This window comes from Micromys minutus (assembly GCF_963924665.1).
Source record: "Micromys minutus genome assembly, chromosome: 28".
Classification (NCBI taxonomy): Eukaryota; Metazoa; Chordata; class Mammalia; order Rodentia; family Muridae; genus Micromys; species Micromys minutus.
The window spans coordinates 16,979,861-16,998,651 of NC_137963.1; the positions used below are offsets into that span (position 1 = coordinate 16,979,861).

Consider the following 18,791-nt stretch of genomic DNA (forward strand, 5'->3'; position numbering starts at 1 on the left):
GGCCCATTGCTGCTCCTTGTTCCATTTAAAGGGTGCACTGTCTTTGGTTAAAGGGTATAAGGGAGCTGCCAGGGAGGCAAACCCCAGAATCCAGGGTCTAGAGAAGCCAGCGGTCCCCAGGAACTCATGAACCTGTCATGCAGTTCGGAGTACTGGGACTTGAGTCACTGTTTATTTCCTGGCCTCTGTGAGCCATCTCTTCCCCCCTTTTAGTGAGTACCCCAAGGACATCACCTGGAATTGAGATATCTGGGTCTTCTTGGCAGAGGTCCGATATCCTAACTGGACTAATTCTTTCAACAGTAGTTCTGTTCCTTGATGACAGGCCTCCTCATTTGGGGCTGCAAGAAGCAAATCATCAACATACTGAAGCAGAGTTACTTGTGAGTTAGCTGCACAAAAATGGTCCAAGTCCTGATATAGGGCTTCATCAAAGATAGTCAGTAAGTTCTTGAAATCTTGTGGTAGTCTGGTCCAAGTCAGCTGACCACTTGCCCCAGTCTCTGGATCCCGCCTTTTGGCTGATGGGATGAAGGCAGAGGCAGAAGAAGGCATCTTTCAGGTCTAACACTGTATACCAAGCACAGTCTGGGGTTAGCAAGCTTAACAAGTTGTATGGGTTAGGGACAGTTGGATAGATGTCCTGTACCTATAATGATTCCTGCCAGGTTTGCATACAGGCAGAAATGGGGTGTTCCAAGGTGACCAGCACTTTATGAGGATGCCCTGTTGGATAAGGTGGTGTATGTGAGGTTTTATCCCTGCATGTGCCTCAGGGATCATAGGATATTGGCATACTGCTGTAGGAGTAGTAAAGGCTTTTAATTCTACAACCACAGGTGGTTGTTTTTGTGCTAGCCCCATTTCTGCAGTCTCTGCCCAAGCCCCAGGATATTTCTGAAGCCAGATTTCCACATCTACCGGCCTCACCACAGACATTTCAAAAACTCCATGCTCGTCTTCCAGACACATGGTTAGGGCAGTTATTACTGGCTCCACTTTGGTAACCTTTGGTCCTTGTAGGATGAAGGTGTATTGGGCCCGCAGCTTTGTGAGCAAGTCTCTCCCTAACAGGGGGGTAGGGTATTCAGGAACAATCAAGAATGAGTGGGTTACCTGCCCCACTCCCAAATCAACTAATCTTCAGGTAGTCCATGAATATTGTTGTTGTCCAATGACCCCAAACGCCCAGGATTTCTTCTGGGATAAAGGGCCTTTAGAATCTAGCAAGACTGAGTGCTGAGCTCCTGTATCCACCAGGAACTCCACAGGCTGCCCCTCCACTTTCAACGTTACCCTAGGCTCAGGGAGAGACTCCGAACCCCGTCTTTCCTATTCTTCTTCCTCTTTATTCAGGACTAACACCCACCAAGGGGGACCCTTCTACTTGGAGCAATCTCGGGCCCAATGTCTCTTTTCTTTGCAATAGGCACATTGCTCTTTTCCTAGTGGTGTTAGTTGGCCAGACTCCCTGTCTTTTTATTTCCTTCTCTAGGTGGTCCCCTATCTTTGTCACTCACAACTGTGGCCAAGATCTGTGTTAAATTTCTCTCCTGCCTTTTATGTTTCTTTATCTCTTTTGTTTTCTCTTTCCTCTCTCTTTCTTTTCTCTGTTCTTTTCTTCAGTCTCTCTTATAGTATACCCTTCCAGCTTCCTTAACCAAATCCTGTAAGTTTAAATCCTGTAACCCTTCTAATCGCTACAACTTCCTCTTTATATCTGGCGCTGATTGCCCAATGAAGGCTATTGCCACAGATGCCCTTTGACCCTCCGTAGTTGGGTCAACGTGGGTATATCTCCTATATGCCTCCATGAGTCGTTCAAGAAACATGGATGGCAGTTCAGGAGCACCATGTATTACCTCCCTTACCTTAGCCAGATTGGTGGAGCACCTAGCACCCCCCTGGAGACCAGCCACTAGAGCCTGGCGGTAGACTGTCAGTCTCTCCCTACCTTCTGGTGTGTTGTATTCCCAACTTGGAAGAGTAAGTGGGAACCCAAGGTCAATGACATTAGGGAGCTGTGTGGGCCTGCCATCGGCTCCTGGTACCAGGATCCTTTCTCTCTCTCTCTCTCTCTCTCTCCCTCTCTCTCTCTCTCTCTCTCTCTCTCTCTCTCTCTCTCTCTCTCTCTCTCTCTCTCTCTCTCTCTCGTCAGTGGTGAAGAGAGTCTAGAAGAGTTGCTGACAGTCATCCCATGTGGGTTCGTGAGAGAATATTAGAGACTCCACGAGACCTGTAAGTCTTTGGGGGTCCTCTGAAAAAGGTGGGTGATTAGTTTTCCACTTATAGAGGTCTGATGATAAAAAGGGGCAATATTGGAGTGGCTACAGGGCTGGACCCTGGCCATCCTCCCCTGGCATCGGCAGAGGACCATAAGCTCTCAGCGGCAGGGTCACAGCTGGGTCAGAGGTGGAATCAGGGGTAGCCGCCTGGCGGCTGCGAGTCCCCTGAGCAGGACTGCTGGCCTCTGCAGCTGGCAGGGCTGATGGTTCTGGCTGCACTGTAGGAGGGAGTGCAGGAGGATGGGGGGGCAGAAGATCGAGGAAGAGAGCTCTTCCTGAATGTCAGGATAGATTTTCTTAGGAGGAGCTGGTCGGGAGGGCTCATCTGTGGAACCCTGGACCGCCAAGACTCAGGAGCTTGGTGGCATCCTGGGTTGGCAGACCCAAGGCTTCACCCAGGGAACAGGATTCTGTGATAAGTCTTCCCACCCTAGAATATAAGGTTGCAGATCTGGATGTCCATGTGGTCTAGCCTGAAAAAGAATATCTTTAAACAAATGGATGACGTCTAGGTCAAAAGTGCCCTCTGGTGGCCAGTCTGCGTCAAAGGTAGGTCATTCTGCGGCACAGTGTGTCTGCCATTTTCCTTTGTGAATTTCAATGGGGATTTTTTATGGGCCTTATGCTTAACTTCGATCCAATGTCCAGGAGTCAAACTAAGGGTGTAAGTCACAGTCTGTCCCATGGTCAATCGGAAGTCAGATACAGATAGAAAAGAATATAAGTACAACACCAAACAGACAAAAGCGACCCCACTTACTGTTCCACAAAAACCCAAATGCTTCAGATGGTAGCACTGACTGGTAAATCTGACAGGGCGTGGCACGCATGAGCCAGCAGACCCGTTGGGGCGCTACAAGCGCTCGGGGCTATGATGGACACAGTGGGGCAGAGCAGGTTCTTTCTGGGCTGGTGGCAGGCCCAGCAGGGCGGGGTGAGCGGAACACCGGTGACCCAGAGGGAGTTGTTCGCACTCGCATCAGACTACCGGTGACCAGGCAAAAGCTATACGCCGCACACATATGCATCAGAGCGACAGCGACAGCGCAGAAGCTGTGTGCACTTGCATCAGAGCACCAATGATCGGGCAAGAGCCATATACCTCGCGCACTCAGGTTAGAATGCAGACCAGCCAGCGGAAGGTATGTACCCGGCGCATGTGGGTCAGAGTGCCAGTGGACTGACGGGAGCTGGCCTGCAAGAGCTGTACACCCCAGTACACGGGTCAGAGTGCCGGCAGGACAGAGGAAGCTGTGCAGCCTGCGCGTGCGCACCAAATCAGAAGGATTCAATTGGATCCTCTTCAGAGGAGACCACCAAGCGTCCTTGGTTCTACATATCCCCCTGAGGCGTCCCTCAAAGCTACAGCCTATGGTTCTCCTAGCACATCTACCAACCACGGCTCGGGAGTCCTCACAAATGGTCGAGCGGCTGCAAATCAAGCTGAAAGTGTCCTAAGCAGAATGAACAAACAGGACAGACTAAACACACAGACACATACAGAAGGCGCCTTCCTTACCTCCAAAGTCAAGTTCGTGGGCAGGGGAGGGGTTGTCATCAGATCCGGACGAGCCCCCAAATGTAAACCCCCCCCCCCGGGGGGGAAGGTGGAGAGCCTCAGACAAATCCTAGGAATCGATGTCCACCCCACAAACCACTGAATTTGAGTCATTTTTTTTGAACAACTTTATTTTAAAAAACAAAGATAAATGAACAAATTTTAAGCATTTTTGCATAAAGGTATACGAATACATTTTTGTCAGTGCTTGGCTTTTTTTTTCCCAAAGGTTTGATAGTGTGCATTAAGGTCTTACTAGTTACAATGAACAAAAAGTACACGTAAAATAGGATGTAACCCGGAATTAGTCAAAGTTTACTTGGTGTGTAAGGATTGAGCATAATTTATTTTCCTTGAACTTCACTCAGTCTGTGAGTTGTTTTTGGGGTGTTCAGAGCTTTCTGGGGTTAGTATCCCATTATCAGTGACTGCATATTATGTCTGTTCTTTTGTGACTGGGTTATCTCACTCAGGATGATATTCTCTAGATGCAGCCATTTTCTTAAGAATTTTGTTAAGTCATTGTTTCTGATAGATGAGTAGTACTCCATTGTGTAAATGTACCACAATTTTTGTATCCATTCATCTACTGAAGGACATCTGGGTTCTTTCCAGCTTCTGGCTATTATACATAGACCTGCTATGAACATTGTGGTACATGCGTCTTTGTTGTATATGAAGTCGAGTCTTGATGCAACAAAGCAAGATGTTTTATTCATAAACCATCTAGCTGGGGCTCAACTCATTACTCCATTTGGAGAGACTGGAGAAGAGCCCTGAGCCTAAAATTATACAAGCTTATAAAGGCAAAAACCACAATACCCAGGTGGGGAGTGGGAGTAGGGACCTTCCAAGGGGAGCACTTCCCACAGACCATCTCCAGACGGCCAGAATGTAGCTCACAATAACCAGGAGGGGAGGGGGTGTAGGGGCTTTCCAGGGAGAGCACTTCTCAGAGACCATATCCTGATGGCCAGGATATGGTCTACAATAGCTAGAGTAATGTCCTTTATCTGGCAATTACAGGTCGCACTTCTCAGAGAGGTCTTGCAGGTTTCCGCCCCGAGGGCACTTCCTCGGGGTCCATAAGTTCAGGTTCTCAAGCCCTGAGTAGAGCAGGGATAACTTAGAAAATTTTATCTTTACAGGACAAAAAACATACAAGGGAGAAGGAGGGGTCTATGCAGGGAGAGAAGAGAAGAGAAGAGGAGAGGGGAAGGGAGGGGAGGGGAGGGGAGGGGAGGGGAGAGGAGAGGAGGGGAGGGGAGAGGAGAGGAGAGGAGAGGAGAGGAGAGGAGAGGAGAGGAGAGGAGAGAAGAGGAGAGGAGAGGAGAAGAGAACTAGATGTGCCAAAGGGACCCCTATATCCTTCCTAAGGGACCCAGAACCAGAACTAGACATTTCTCCAGTCAAAGCCAGCAAGTCAGGACATCTCCTGACCTCCTGTTCCCAATAGAACTCTAGAACAGTTTACATTCTTTTTCCTTGTCTTTCACCATACCATCCAAAACAAGGGAGAGGACTGTTTTTCTGAGACCCATTTTTTCTCTCTCTTCTCCAATTAAACTACGTCTAATCTGTTTACAAAACCTTAAAGACATCTATGAGAAATAGCTTTGTTTCTCTAAATCTTTAGCATAGCACATTCACAAAAACATTTTACCATTGCCTCTTTTACACTTTTGCTTAAGCACAATCACTAGATGGTCCACCAACTGTGGATCCCATTTCTAATCCACCCCAATCTTCTTACTTGCCGGCCAGCTTCTTCCATGGGGCGAACCCTTCAAGACGGTCTTTCTCTCCTGGATATCAGTGAGGAACCTCCACCATTTGTAGTGCCCACACAACAAACAGCTACTCTGAATCAGGCGAAGACCCGAGGGTTTGAAAAGAAAGATACAACTTAATTATTCCTGTTACCAGAAAATGCTGCTTTACTCCAAAACTCCAACTCCAACTGTAACTCCAGACATATACAAAGGCAGTTACAAAGGCAGTATGCAAATTCCCTAGCTGCTGGATGGAAACGTCACACCATGGGGTGAAGTCTATATCCTGAGGTAGCCAAAAGCAGGAACAGAAACAGGTGTAGAGTAGGTTTGTGACTTGGCCAATTAGTATTACAAAGGAAGGCTTGTTGATTTCCCAAAGTCAAGGCATGCAAGTGGGCAGTTTATCTAACCCTTAGTTGATGTGGGATGGGCATAACTCCGAACAGCTTTTGCTGATTCTTTGTATTCTTCTCTTTGCTTCTAATGTATAAATTTCAACCCTGTTTGACTATTTCCTACCTACTACTTCTCTTGGTTGTGTTTCCTTCTCTTTTTTATTCTGGGGCTTTCAGATATACTTTTAAATTGATGGTATAAAAACTCTTTATTTTTTTATAAAAGTACTTAGTGCTATAAACTCTCTAGAAACACTGGCTTTCATCCTATCCCATACATTTGGCTATGTTGTGCCTTCATTTTCATTGAATTCTAGAAAGTGTTTAAATCATTTCTTTATTTCTTCCTTGGCCCAGTGATCATTGAGTAGGGAAATGTTCAGTTTCCATGGGTTTGTAGGCTTTCTTTTGTTTCTGTTGTCAAAGTCTAGATTTAATGCATGGTGGCCTGAGAGGACTCTAGGAGTTTTACCAATGTTCTGGTGTCTGTTGAAGTTTTCAGTATGACCAACTATATGGTTGGTGTTGAAAAAGATTCCATGAGGTGCTAAAAAGAAGGTTTTTTTTTTTTGTGTGTGTTTGGGAGCAAAGTTCTGTAGATACATGTTAGGTCCATTTGATTCATAACTTTTATTAATTTCATTATTTCCCTGTTTCATTTCTATCTCAGTGACCTATCCATTGGTGAGAGTGGGGTAATGAAGACCTGTACCTGTTTGATTGTATTTTCCTGTATTAACTTAAGGGGTGTATTCATTTCTTCTTTAAAAGCCTTTATCAATTTATAAGATTGAATTTAATGTCATTTTCTTTTATTTTAGTTGTGTTAGGATAGCCAAGATTTTTTGTAGTAGGGTAGATGTGTTCTGAAGATGGCACATTTCTATTGCTCTTGTTGATTGTGCTCTTAGGATGGCCTTTAGTCATCTAGTTGTCCCTGGATAAGCCTGGTGTAGCAGGTATCAAGAAATTGAACCTAACCTGGATATTCCTGGTGCAGCAGACCTCTGGTGGACAGCCTTAGGCTGGACAATGCAACTCATGGGTCAGTCTCAGAGTAGCTGTTTTTGCCCCATGTGACATAGAGGGCAGGAGATTGGGATCAAGAGGAAGGGTCTAACCTGGATGTTGCAGGAACAGTGGCTGGACAGTGGGAGCAGATGTTGGAGGAAGGGCTGCACAGAGCTCAGGGCAGGGTGCCTTGTATTTTGTTAAGAATTTTGTACAAATTTTCATGATTTTAATTGAAACAATAGCTTGAAATATTTGTAATGAAAGATGAGATGAATATTTTAATGTAGATTAAGAATAGATCTTTTGAAGCTGGAGTAACAAATGGTTGTAAACCACCATGGGGGTGTCATAAACCAAACCGAAGTCCCCTAAAAGAGCATCCTGTGGAGTTCCTTGATTTGCTTATTTATATATATTTTTTTTTAATTTATTTAATGTGTACAAGTGTTTTAGCTGCCTGTATGTCTGTTCACCACATATATGACTCATGCCTGGAGAGGTCAGAATAAGGTGTCAGATCTTCTGGAACTGGAGGTGTAGATGGTTGTGAGCTATCATGTATATGCTGGAAACTGAATTCAGGTCCTCTGTGGGTACTCTTGTCGACTAAGCTATCTCTCCAGCCTTAATCTTTCTATTTTTAAAAAGGACCATAATGATTACATTTTTTGTTGTGCTCTAACTCTCCAGCTACTGGATGCAAATTGTACATATAAATGTAATATATATACACAAAGCTGATACCTTACAATGCACAAAAGAAAGGAAGCCCCAGCACAGCATTTAGTGTGACCAGTAGGGGGCAACCTTGCGCTTCGCTGCACTTGGCACTGTGAGTGCTCAACACCAATCTCTGGAGCTTCATCAGAATCCATGTGACTACAGGGAAGTGTGGTTAAGATTCTTACTCTTTCATCTGTAGATGAGCTTAGCAGAACTGCACATGCATATTTACAGAGGCCTCGGTGCGGTTCCTCAGTCTGTTCCTTTATCTCCAGACTTTCAGTCCTTATTAAGTTTGTCAGCATTTTACTGCCCCCCCCTCCATGATTTAATAGATCTTATTAAAATTTTATTGCATAGTGGATGCATATTAACTGCATACAATTAACCTGAGCACCACAACCTACTAACATGGGATGTCCCACAAATTTGTACTTTTTTGCACTATAAAACTTATCTTGTTATTTTATTATTTATAAACAGATGTCTGGCAGTAGATTTATAGTGTATGTAAAAACTAGAGTTTGTTTGTTCTTTTAAATACACATTTCAAGTAGATCCACCCTCTGTAGTCATTCAGGAACTGTTTAAAGTTATTTTGCATCTAAATAAATCAAAGTGATCATCTCCTCAGAAAACCAATTGTTAAACTCACAATGAAATTAATTCTAAATTTCTATTTATCACACAAATTATGAGAGATAAAGCCAGTGATTGACATATCATCCACATGGGCACAAATAATAAGTCTTTTTTTTGGCGGTTCTTTTGTTATTTTTGATTATTTTAATATTAATTTGTGTGTGTGTGTGTGTGTGTGTGTGTGTGTCCATGCGTGTGTACTCATGCATGCATGCAGAAGTACAGGAGGGTATGAGCTATTGATGTGACTTTTGAAAACTTCCATTCATCTGTTCATCTCGTTCTCTAGAAGCATGTCTGGAGACAGTAAAAATGACCGAGGCTTTTGTTAGACATCTAGATTTAAAGTTTTCTAATCCGTGGCTCAAATATTTTTACAATCTGAAACTCAAAACCACTAATCAAGCTTCAGATAAAAAAAGAATTTAACATCTACAGAAGCATCACTACCATTCAGGTGAACTGTATGAACTGTCTCCCAGAATTCATAAACCTGTAATATGAAACATAGAGTGGCGTTATAGATGGTTCAGTCAACACATGTCGGGGAGAAGCGCTGAGCACAATTTATAAAACTATTTGCAGCATGACACCCAGAGAATTATGAGTAATGAAGAAAGAAAAAGAAAGAAAAGACAGAAACAAGACTTGCCTACATCGCCAACATTTGAACCAGCATCTTTCTGTGTGCACCGTAGTGCCAACTCTCATGAAGCATCTGCATGTATCAGTCAACAGTACGCCAGATGCCTTCACTCCCACTTCTACATAGGGATACAGACATCTGGTTTCAAAACACTGGCCATGGGAGTTATTTATATTGTTTCTCATGTAGAGTTGTTTCTTGTTTTGTTATGTTTTGTTTTGTCTTTTTTTTAACCATCATTAATAACTTTCCAGAATCATATTTTTATTTTTGTTTCAACTTGACACAGGCTAGAGTTATTTAGAAAGAGGCATATTCAAGGCAGAAAAGCTTCTAGAGAACTGATTTAAGGGTGGGGGGGCACAACTCATTACAGAAGTAACATCCTGGGCAGGGAGCTCTGAGTTGTATAAGAGAAGGCTCCCAATCCGCAGGAAAAGAGCCAGGAAGTCAAGTTCCTCTAAGGCTTTAGTTCCCACTTTCGGGTTCTCTCACCCACCCATGGCTTCCTTTCATGATGGACAGTAAGCTCAAATAAACCCTTTCCTCCTCAAGCTGTTTTTGGTCATGATATTAATGACAATAACTCTAAAATTTATCTATGTAAAGACACCGCGTACCAATTTGTTCTTAACACCTCACAATCTCTAAACACCATGAACCTTCTGTACAGAAGTCTCTCTCCTTCCAGCTACCTTGAGAGTAAGCTCACCTGATTTCTTGCCAGCATGTTCCAGTGACTTCCTTCATAATCTCCTACCTAGAGGTTCTCAATTTTCCTAATGCTATGACCCTTTAATACAGTTCCTCATGTCATGATGACCTCCAGACTTAAAATTATTTTCTTGCTACTTCATAACTGTCATTCTCCTGCTGTTGTGAATTGTAATGTAAATGTCTGACATGCAGGATATAGGGCATGTGACCTCTGGGGGTTGCAACACACTCATTGAGAAGCCCTGTGGGGTCTCGACCCACACATTGAGAACCACTGATGACACCTTTATTCTTTCTTTCCCTGCCTTCCCTTTGTTGTTCGACATTCAGATGCAGCCAGATGAACTTTGAAAGCATCTCTTTGAGCATGTGCCTACTGCGGTTCTAAAACACTTCAGTTCCTTCTCATTTATATGAAAACCAACCCCTCCCCAGCCCCTCATGGTCCTACAAGAGCTGATATGGGATAAACCGAGCCCACCAAAAATACAAACATTGGAAGCTTTATCCTTGGAGCCTGAGAGTGTAGTTTGCTATAATTAAGGTAAGATGGGGTCTTTAGTGTGAACCCTAAGTCTATATAACCAGTGTCCTTAAAAGGAAAAAGTAGGATACAGACCAGATCAGAGAAGGCAGCCACTTACGATTCAACTGATGGAAAAAATCTCAGAAGAAGCAAGCCCCACTGAACTTGTTGCTCTTAGAGTTTTAGCTCCCAGAAATGAGAGAGCTTAATGTTTGCTATTGAAGTCATCAATACTGCATGATGTCATGAGGGCAGCCCTGGCAAAAGGACACAACCCCTTTCTAGACTCTACTCTCTTGGTTCCTCCTGTGTTCACTGTGCTCTAGCAAGCTTTCCTTTGGCTCTCTGGGCTATTTGCACTCCTATTTGTCATGGACTTCTCAAGTGTGTGTGCTCTTCCCACTCCTTTGTGAGGGCCGCCCCAGCAAACTGACACAACTCTCTTTCTAGCTCTTGGTTACTTCTGTGTTCACCGTGCTCTGTCTCTCTGGGCTATTTGAGCTCCTATTTGTCAAGGACGTTTTGAGTGTGTGTGGTCTCCCCATTCCCCAGAATGACCTCTTTCTATTTCCTGTTGGTCTGGTTGATTATTTTATGCCTTAACAATTAGGTTACTTTAGGTGTATGAGTGTTTTGTTTGCATGTATGTCAGTGTATCACATGCATGCAGTGCCCACATAGGGTGTTGGATCCCCAAACTGGAGTTATGAATTCCTGTGAGCCACCACGTGGGTGCTGGGAATTTACACGGACCTCATCTCTCCAGCCTCCCCCTCTTCTGGTGTCATCCTACTTTCTCTCACTCTACTATTAGTGACTGAATGCTAACTCTTTACCTGCCAAGGTACTGACCCTTCTGAGCATGCAGTAGTGTGTCCGCGTGATTCCTGGCCTCAGTGGGCTTACAGTGTCCCCTGAGTTAATGATCTCTGGGTTGCAATGTTCTGTGACAGATAGATATCTACTGGGGAGAGGACTCAGACCTCTGAGGAAAAGACTATCTGGGTAGCAAATTAGAATAACAGACATCAAGATGCAGTATAGCTTAGAGCTCACCTCTAACCTTGAAGAAAAGACTGCTAGGTTGTAAGGAGTGTGGATAGCAGGCCCACCTATTAAGTGCTTCAGACTCCCTTGTCTTTGAGCTGAGATGCTGGTCTCTTTGGGGTGCACACCCCAACCGATGTCTGAGCAAAACTGTGGCCTAGCATGTCTGCCTAACACAGGATAACGTCCCTTCCTTGATTCTGCTGCCTCTTAGTTCAGAATGGTCATTGATCTATGGCAATCCTTCATCCTTCATGAGTTACTGGCCAATAATCTCTTCATTGTCCCCCTAAATCTGTCTCTGCCTCTGGTTTCTGGGGACCATGCTAGGTTTGGGGAGCTCAGCGGGTGGATTCTGGTAGCGCCAAGCATCCTGTAGCACTGACACAAGCATGTTAGAACTGGTGCTGAGTGGGGTTGGCAGTGTGTACATCGATCTGGATGCTGGAGAAAATGCATTAAATTTCCTGTCTGTGATATGAATCAAATAATCCCGTGTGTATTGATATTCTTCATGGCTCCAAACACACCCTGGCATCATGCAAGTGACTTGAATGTGTCCACGGGATTTCTGAATGAGTTACTTGTTCAATTAGTTGTGGGTGAGACTGAGGTAAAGGTCATTAAATCATTTTCCTATTAGTCAGGTAGTTTCAGAAATGGTAGCTAGTTACAAATGGGCCGCTGGCTGGTTACACAAACTCCTTAAACCCCTTATACACACTTTGTCTAGTCATTTCTCGACTGCCTCGGCTCTTCAGTCACATGAACAGTCTACATGTGCTGAGGAGTGTTAACATGCTCAGTGACATGGAAGGTGCCTGAACTGAAGTCAGGAGTGGAAGGAATCGCTGTTGCTTTGGGCTATGAAAGCATCTTCTAGTTTATTACTAGAAGAGCAAGAATCCATGGCCAGATGTGTTGCTGTAACCTGTAATCCCAGCATTAAGGAGGAAGGAGCAGGATTCCCATAGATCCTAGTCCATCCAGAAATTCAGCGTAAGCTCAAGGCCAGCCTCTATGTGAATTGCTGGAAAGATGATCAGTGGTTAAATACTGACTTATCACTCCCAGGATCCCAGCAAGGTCAGAGAAGATGCTCAGAACTCACATTTAAAAAGCTGTTTATGGCTGTTTTTAAGCCCTGCACTGGGGTGAAGACTGGAGGTTTGCTGGGGATAACTGCCCAGCCAGCCTGTCTGAAACACACTAAGTCCCAGATTCAGAGGAAGACCCTGTCTTAAGGAAAGAAAGTAAAAAGAGATAGAGGGAGACAACTAGTGTCCTGTTCTGACTTTTATGTATACTAGCAAAGGCACAGGCATGCGCACATGTACACACGTGTGCACACATACCATAACCAACCAAAAAAAGATGAGAAAGAGATGGGGAAAACAGAGGGGAAAGGGGGAGGGTTGAGAAGGATGGGGGCATAGATGGGAAGATAAAAAGAGGGAAGGAGAAAAAAAGGGAGGACAGGAATGAGGAGGGAAGGAAAGGGTGGAGAAGAGGGGGGGAAAGAGAAAGGGAGGAGGGGGAGAGAAAGAGGAGAGGGAGAAGGGGGTAAAGAGAAGAGAAGGAGGGAGAAAATGAAGAGGGGAAGGAGAAGGAAAAAAGAAGGGGCAGGAGGGGGAAAAGGAAAAGGAGGAGAAGAGGGGGAAAAGAGAAGGGGAGAAGAGGAAAAAAAAGAAGAGGGAGGAGGAGAGAGAAAGGAGGAGGGAGAGAAAAGGAAAGAGGGAGTGGGAAGGAGAAGGGGGAAAGGAGGAAAAGAAGGAGGGAGGGGAAAAAAGAGGAAGAAGAGAAGAAAAGAACAGTGATAACCCCTAGTCGAGCATTCACCGAATACTTGTAGACCAAGAGAGAGAGAGAATAGTCATGGCTCATTCAGTCTCAAGCTAAACCCACTTCTCCAAATTTTAAATAAACCCATGTGCAGTTTCTTTGCTAGAACCTGCCATTCTGACTCGTGTAGAGCTCTACAGTACTGTTTATTCAGCTTTCTCCTATTTCATCATTTTCCCTTCATGATCCAAACATCCTGACCTGTGTAGGGGAGTTAATAAGAACAAAGGCTCCTGAGTTATACAGCCTTGTTTAACTAAAACAATGTTTAAATCTGAGTTCTCCCATTGACTAGCTATATGACTGTGTACAGTTACTTAATCTTTCTGAGTCTTAACTAATACTATGGTAAGATGAAAATAAATAGTACATTCCATATAAAGCTTGTACAAAGATAAATAAAACTTATACTTACCGCCTCCTTGAATTCTTTATTTCTCGACTTCAAACACTATTTTATGTTTCTAGTTCTAGAGCAAATGAAATTTACACTGATACAAAATACGTTCCCATTAGAACTGTGTGATTTTGTAAGCAGAAGTTTGGCATAATTTCTACTTGGCCTTCCATAAGCAAATATGACTTTAAACAATGCCTTTGTTTTTCTTTAATGGTGACATGATGTCGCCAGTTGAAGTCTAACATTCGCTAATACAACTTGACTGATAACTTAGCAGTTTGGATTCTGAAGGCAATGATGTCTGTGTAAAGGTTGGAGGCTTTAAGGGGTTGTCAGTTTAGCCTCAGAAGACCTTTCTTGATAATCCTTTTGAAATTAAAATTTATTATTTTTATGTATGATACTGAATTAGTTTATTTGCACCACATCTGTACAGAAGGGCACTGAGGCCAAAAGAGGGTGTGTGATTTCCTGTAACTGAAGTTAGAGTCAGTTGTGAGATGCCATGTGAGTGCTGGGAATTGAACCTGGGTCCTCAGCAAGAACGTGTTTCAAAGAATCTGACTCCTTCTCTGACCTCCACTGCACCAGGTATGTGCATGGTGCCCAGATAAACATGCAAAACCGGTGCTCAAACACATGACATATAAGCAAATCTTTTAATAAAAATGAGGAATTCAGATTTTTCCACTAAAGTCTTACAGTAAAGATTCTATACACACTTGACCTGACAGTTCAGTACCCACTCCCTCCACAACTGGCTTTCTGATTCCAAGTCAGATCCAAAGTTACATCTGGTTCCCTAGTACATCCATTGTTTTTCTTGGGACTATGTTTGGTGAAATGTATGACTACTAGATCAATCCATGGGAGATGAGGTTGCCAAGTTTGAAAAGGGCAAGAACAATTCTTGGCTTCACATCAGTAAATGAGTAAACATTCCACAAGGCCTGAGGGAAATAGAAAAGACCCATATGGGAAGAAGAAAAAAAAAAGATAAACCCAGAGAGTATATAAGAGAGAGCAAAGGATCTGAATAGTAGAGTGTAGGCACTATCACTGGAGAGACTCGGTCCTGACAGAGACAAATCTATTTCCTACCAAAATGAAGTTGTTGCTGCTGCTGTGTTTGGGACTAACCCTAATCTATGTCCATGCAAAAGAAGGTTCTGTGGGACATAAATTTAAAGCAGAAAAGGTAGGCTCAGCAGATAGTAACTTCTGACTCAGAGTGCTCTGGAGAACTCCTGAAGCCAAGTGGGTTCTTTGAGTGGATGAGTATAGTGCCCCAATCTATAAGACAAGTGAATGGCTTAAGATCTTGAAGAAAGACCAGTTGTATGCTATTCCAATCTAACAATGTTTGGGGACCTCTGTTCTCACTGAGAGGCAGGGACAGAATGTTAAGTATGGTGACAACTGGTGTGAGATCTATACCAGTGTGTGCTCAGGCCCTGGCCCATAGGCTGGAGTTTAAGTAGAAACATGTCTGTGTGGTATCCCTGCCTCTTCTCCCTTAACTGTTTGCTTATCTGTTACAGATTGCTGGGAATTGGTATTCTATTCTTCTGGCCTCTGACAAAAGAGAAAAGATAGAAGAAAATGGCAGCATGAGAGTTTTTGTGGAGTATATTCATGTCCTGGGGAATTCCTTAGCCTTTAAATTCCACACTGTGTAAGTGAGGAGCCCTTATCAGAGAAAGAGGAAATGAAAGCAGGGTATGGTCTCATGCCTCTACACACACACACACACACACACACAGAGAGAGAGAGAGAGAGAGAGAGAGAGAGAGAGAGAGAGAGAACACAGACACACACAGAGACACACACACACACACACAAACACACACACAGAGAGACAACACAGACACACACAGAGAGAGAGACACACACACATACACACAGAGAGAGAGACAACACAGACACACACACACAGAGAGACATACACACACACACACACACACACACACACATACACACATGAGGTTGGGAGAGAGATGCCTCTCACAGCATGTATATGTATACAAATATACTGAGTCTGTATCAAAAACTAGAACACTCCAGGTTACACTGAACCGTGATCTCATAACCAGGGTTTTTGCTAAAGTCAGAGTCAAGAGTTGGTGACAGGAATTAGTTCACTAAGAGTTTGGTAAGTAAAGGTAAGAGACACTTCTGAAATGGCATTTATTAATATGATAACAAAGCACAAGTTAAAATTATGTGATCATGAATTACATTTTTCTTACTACTTTTTAGCCAAAGAAATCCACCCCTGCTACTCTCCTTTTATCTGCAGTAAAAACAAGATGATAATAATTCTCCTCTGTGGCCCTGGGAGCCATGGTAGGAAATACTAGCAAAGCACTAATTTGAGCCAGACGGTGGATGTGTGGCTGATCTTCCACAGCAGTGTCTGAAGCACAGTGCTAGAAAAACCTGGAAGCAGTAACGGTCGGAATGGGCATGTGAAGTGATGATCATTATCCTTTTCATTTTTTAATAACTGACCAATGTGTGGTTGAAAAGGTATCAGATATAAACAGAATAACATAAATGAAAGCTTTTGCTATTTTTATGAAAATATTCAAAAGTTAAATGGAATCAGAAACTGGGGATCTGTGTAGGGTAGAGGGCGAAGAAACCAGCCAGTTCAAAACTCACTTAAGCAGGAGCTTACTCTGTCCACAGGGTTAACGGAGAGTGTACCGAACTGTTTCTGGTGGCTGACAAGACAGAAAAGCCTCGCGAATATTATGTCAACTGTAAGTATATAAAAAGTCGATATATCTATGCACAAGGAATTGAGTAAACCCTAATACCATTAGTGTGTGTGTGTGTGTGTGTGTGTGTGTGTGTGTGTGTGTGTGTGTTGTGCTGGGGATTGAACTCAGGAATTTCTACCTCCTTGTTAAACTTTCTGCTACTGAACTCACCCCAACCCCTTTCAGAATCTCAATCACTTCCTGACATTGTTCATTTAGCCAGGGTCATGGGGGACATCTAATAACTAGGACCTGGTGGCAGGCCAGTGGGTGAGTACGGTGAGATGGAATCTGTCTGACGCTGCCTGGTGGTTAGCGCTGGCCCACAGCACTCGGGTTGTAGCAGCAGATATTTGGTGCAGCAACCTTATAAAAGACAGGATGAGAGTGTGTTGCTGCTGTGGCTGACTGTTCACTCATGGCCGTCCTCTCAGAGCCTCTTTTCTTAGCAGTTACTAATGAAGTCCAGAAAGCTCCAGATAGAAAACATCAGACACTTCACACATTGCTTCCAGAATATGTATTTTAATGCTTTTGATGTTTGGGGTAGAACAGGCAAAGGGTTTGATTATTTCCTGCTGACCAACGAATTTCTGAGCTATGTTCCATTTCCTCCACAGATGACGGAGAGAACACGTTTTCTATAATTAAGACAGACTATGATAATTACATCATGTTTCATCTCACTAATGTCAACGGGGACGATACCTTCCAGCTGATGGAGCTCTACGGTAAAGTATTTTCACACAGACACTGATCTTGGAGTGGGAAAAGAAGAAACGTTCTAGCTTTAATATGGTTTTCCCAGCTTGGTCCTGCCCGTTTCTCACCTCTTGAAGACCAGTGCTCACCTTCATTATCAAGGATAGTGATGGAAGTGCCCTGAGATCTCTCAGTGTACCAGAAGGGTATTCTGTAGATAACTGGTGCCTCTCAATTAGGTTGCCTACCATTGTCTCATTCTTATGGGGGGTCCCCTGACCCCTCACTGAGTTCCATGGTCAATACATACAATACAGCTGCTACACTCACGGTTGCTCTTTTCACAGGCAGAGAACCAGACCTGAGTTCAGACATCAAGGAAAAGTTTATGAAACTATGCGAGAAGCATGGAATCGTTAGGGAAAACATTTTTGACCTAACTAATTCTAGTAAGTCAAGACTCACTTACTTTTCTCCTCTTAAATATTATATCATCGAGAAAACAAGCTCAAGGATTGGCTATCAGCCATTTGTTTAAATCTGGGGAGGCATCTTATTTCCTCTTGTGGAAATAAAGTGGGCCTGGTACCTGAACATGATCTTGTTCTCACCCTACAGATCGCTGTCTCGAGGCCCGAGATGGAACACAGTCCTGAGCCTTCAGGTGATAGCAAGGGGGGTGTAAGCATGGACCCCTTCCAAAAGCATTAGTATTGTGTCCCCAAATTACAATAAAAATAATTTGATAAGGAATCTATGAAGAGAGCTTGAAAATAGGCTTTGAATTATCTGGATTTGTGATATGGTCCAAATTTGCACTCTCAAGTCAAGTTTGAAATAGACAGGGAGTGGCAGCAGGAGAGTATAGAGTCTCTTCAGTGTCTGAGTCCTCCTCCATCCCACTCTGGAGAATAGCAGCTTCATCTGAACTCCATACAACCTTGGCTTCTTACTTGGGAGTGGAGCTGTGTGACCCTCACTTCTCATCCTGTGTGGAGAAGAGACTCCTCTGACCCCTCTTTCCCATTTAGTCCAACATTTCACTCAGATGATGTTCGAAAGTCGTTAAAAATAGGCAAATCTGTTATCATTGTTCTTCAATTTCCTGAACATTCTTCAGAGCTTCTTATGCCAAAAGTTGTGTGAGGAAGCCTCAGACCTTCTGTTGCTTCATTTTTCATATGCATTTCATAAGGAAACCATCATTTATTCTATGCCTGTCATCCCTGTGTTTTGGCAATAATATCAGTTACATTGCAGGGGACAATTTATATCTTCATCCTTTGTTCCGTATAATAGATTGTCTCTCTGTGCTGAAGTCAAGAAGTGCTTAATGAGTTTGTGTACTCTTCTTCCTAGGTTACTCAGTGCTGAGTGGACACGTCTCATCAGGACTCAAGCATCATCCCTTCCTGTCCACACAGCATCCTGCAACAAGTTCTGTGATCTGCTTTCCATCCTGCCTCACAGAGGAGTGCAGTCTCCATCTCTCCAGCATCTTCCCTACTGACCAAGGATAACTCATCAAGAATCAAAGACTTTAAGTTTCTCTTTTCCACACCCATGACAATTCTCCATGAATTCTTTCCTCTTCCTGTTCAATAAATGATTACCTTGCACTTTAGTATATGTCTCTGTGTCCAAGAAAAACATTGGCATGACAGTGAGTGAATGAGGGGACCTCCTGAGTCCTGTACCCAAGATCCTTCCTCATGTCCCAGCGTCTAACCTGGGCCTCAGGATTTTGCCTCCAC

The 18,791-nt window shown here is 43.6% G+C and overlaps 1 pseudogene across 1 annotated transcript in view; it reads left to right on the top strand.

Annotated features, from left to right (window-relative positions):
* Positions 1-18,547, top strand: part of LOC308438697 (major urinary protein 20-like) — a 99,970-nt pseudogene extending 81,423 nt beyond the window's left edge. The window contains exons 2-7 of the transcript in view: positions 15,112-15,245; positions 16,262-16,335; positions 16,956-17,066; positions 17,385-17,486; positions 17,615-17,701; positions 18,397-18,547. The product of the transcript in view is annotated as a major urinary protein 20-like (transcript). The remainder of the gene's footprint in view (positions 1-15,111; positions 15,246-16,261; positions 16,336-16,955; positions 17,067-17,384; positions 17,487-17,614; positions 17,702-18,396) is intronic.
* The last annotated feature ends 244 nt before the right edge of the window (positions 18,548-18,791 follow it).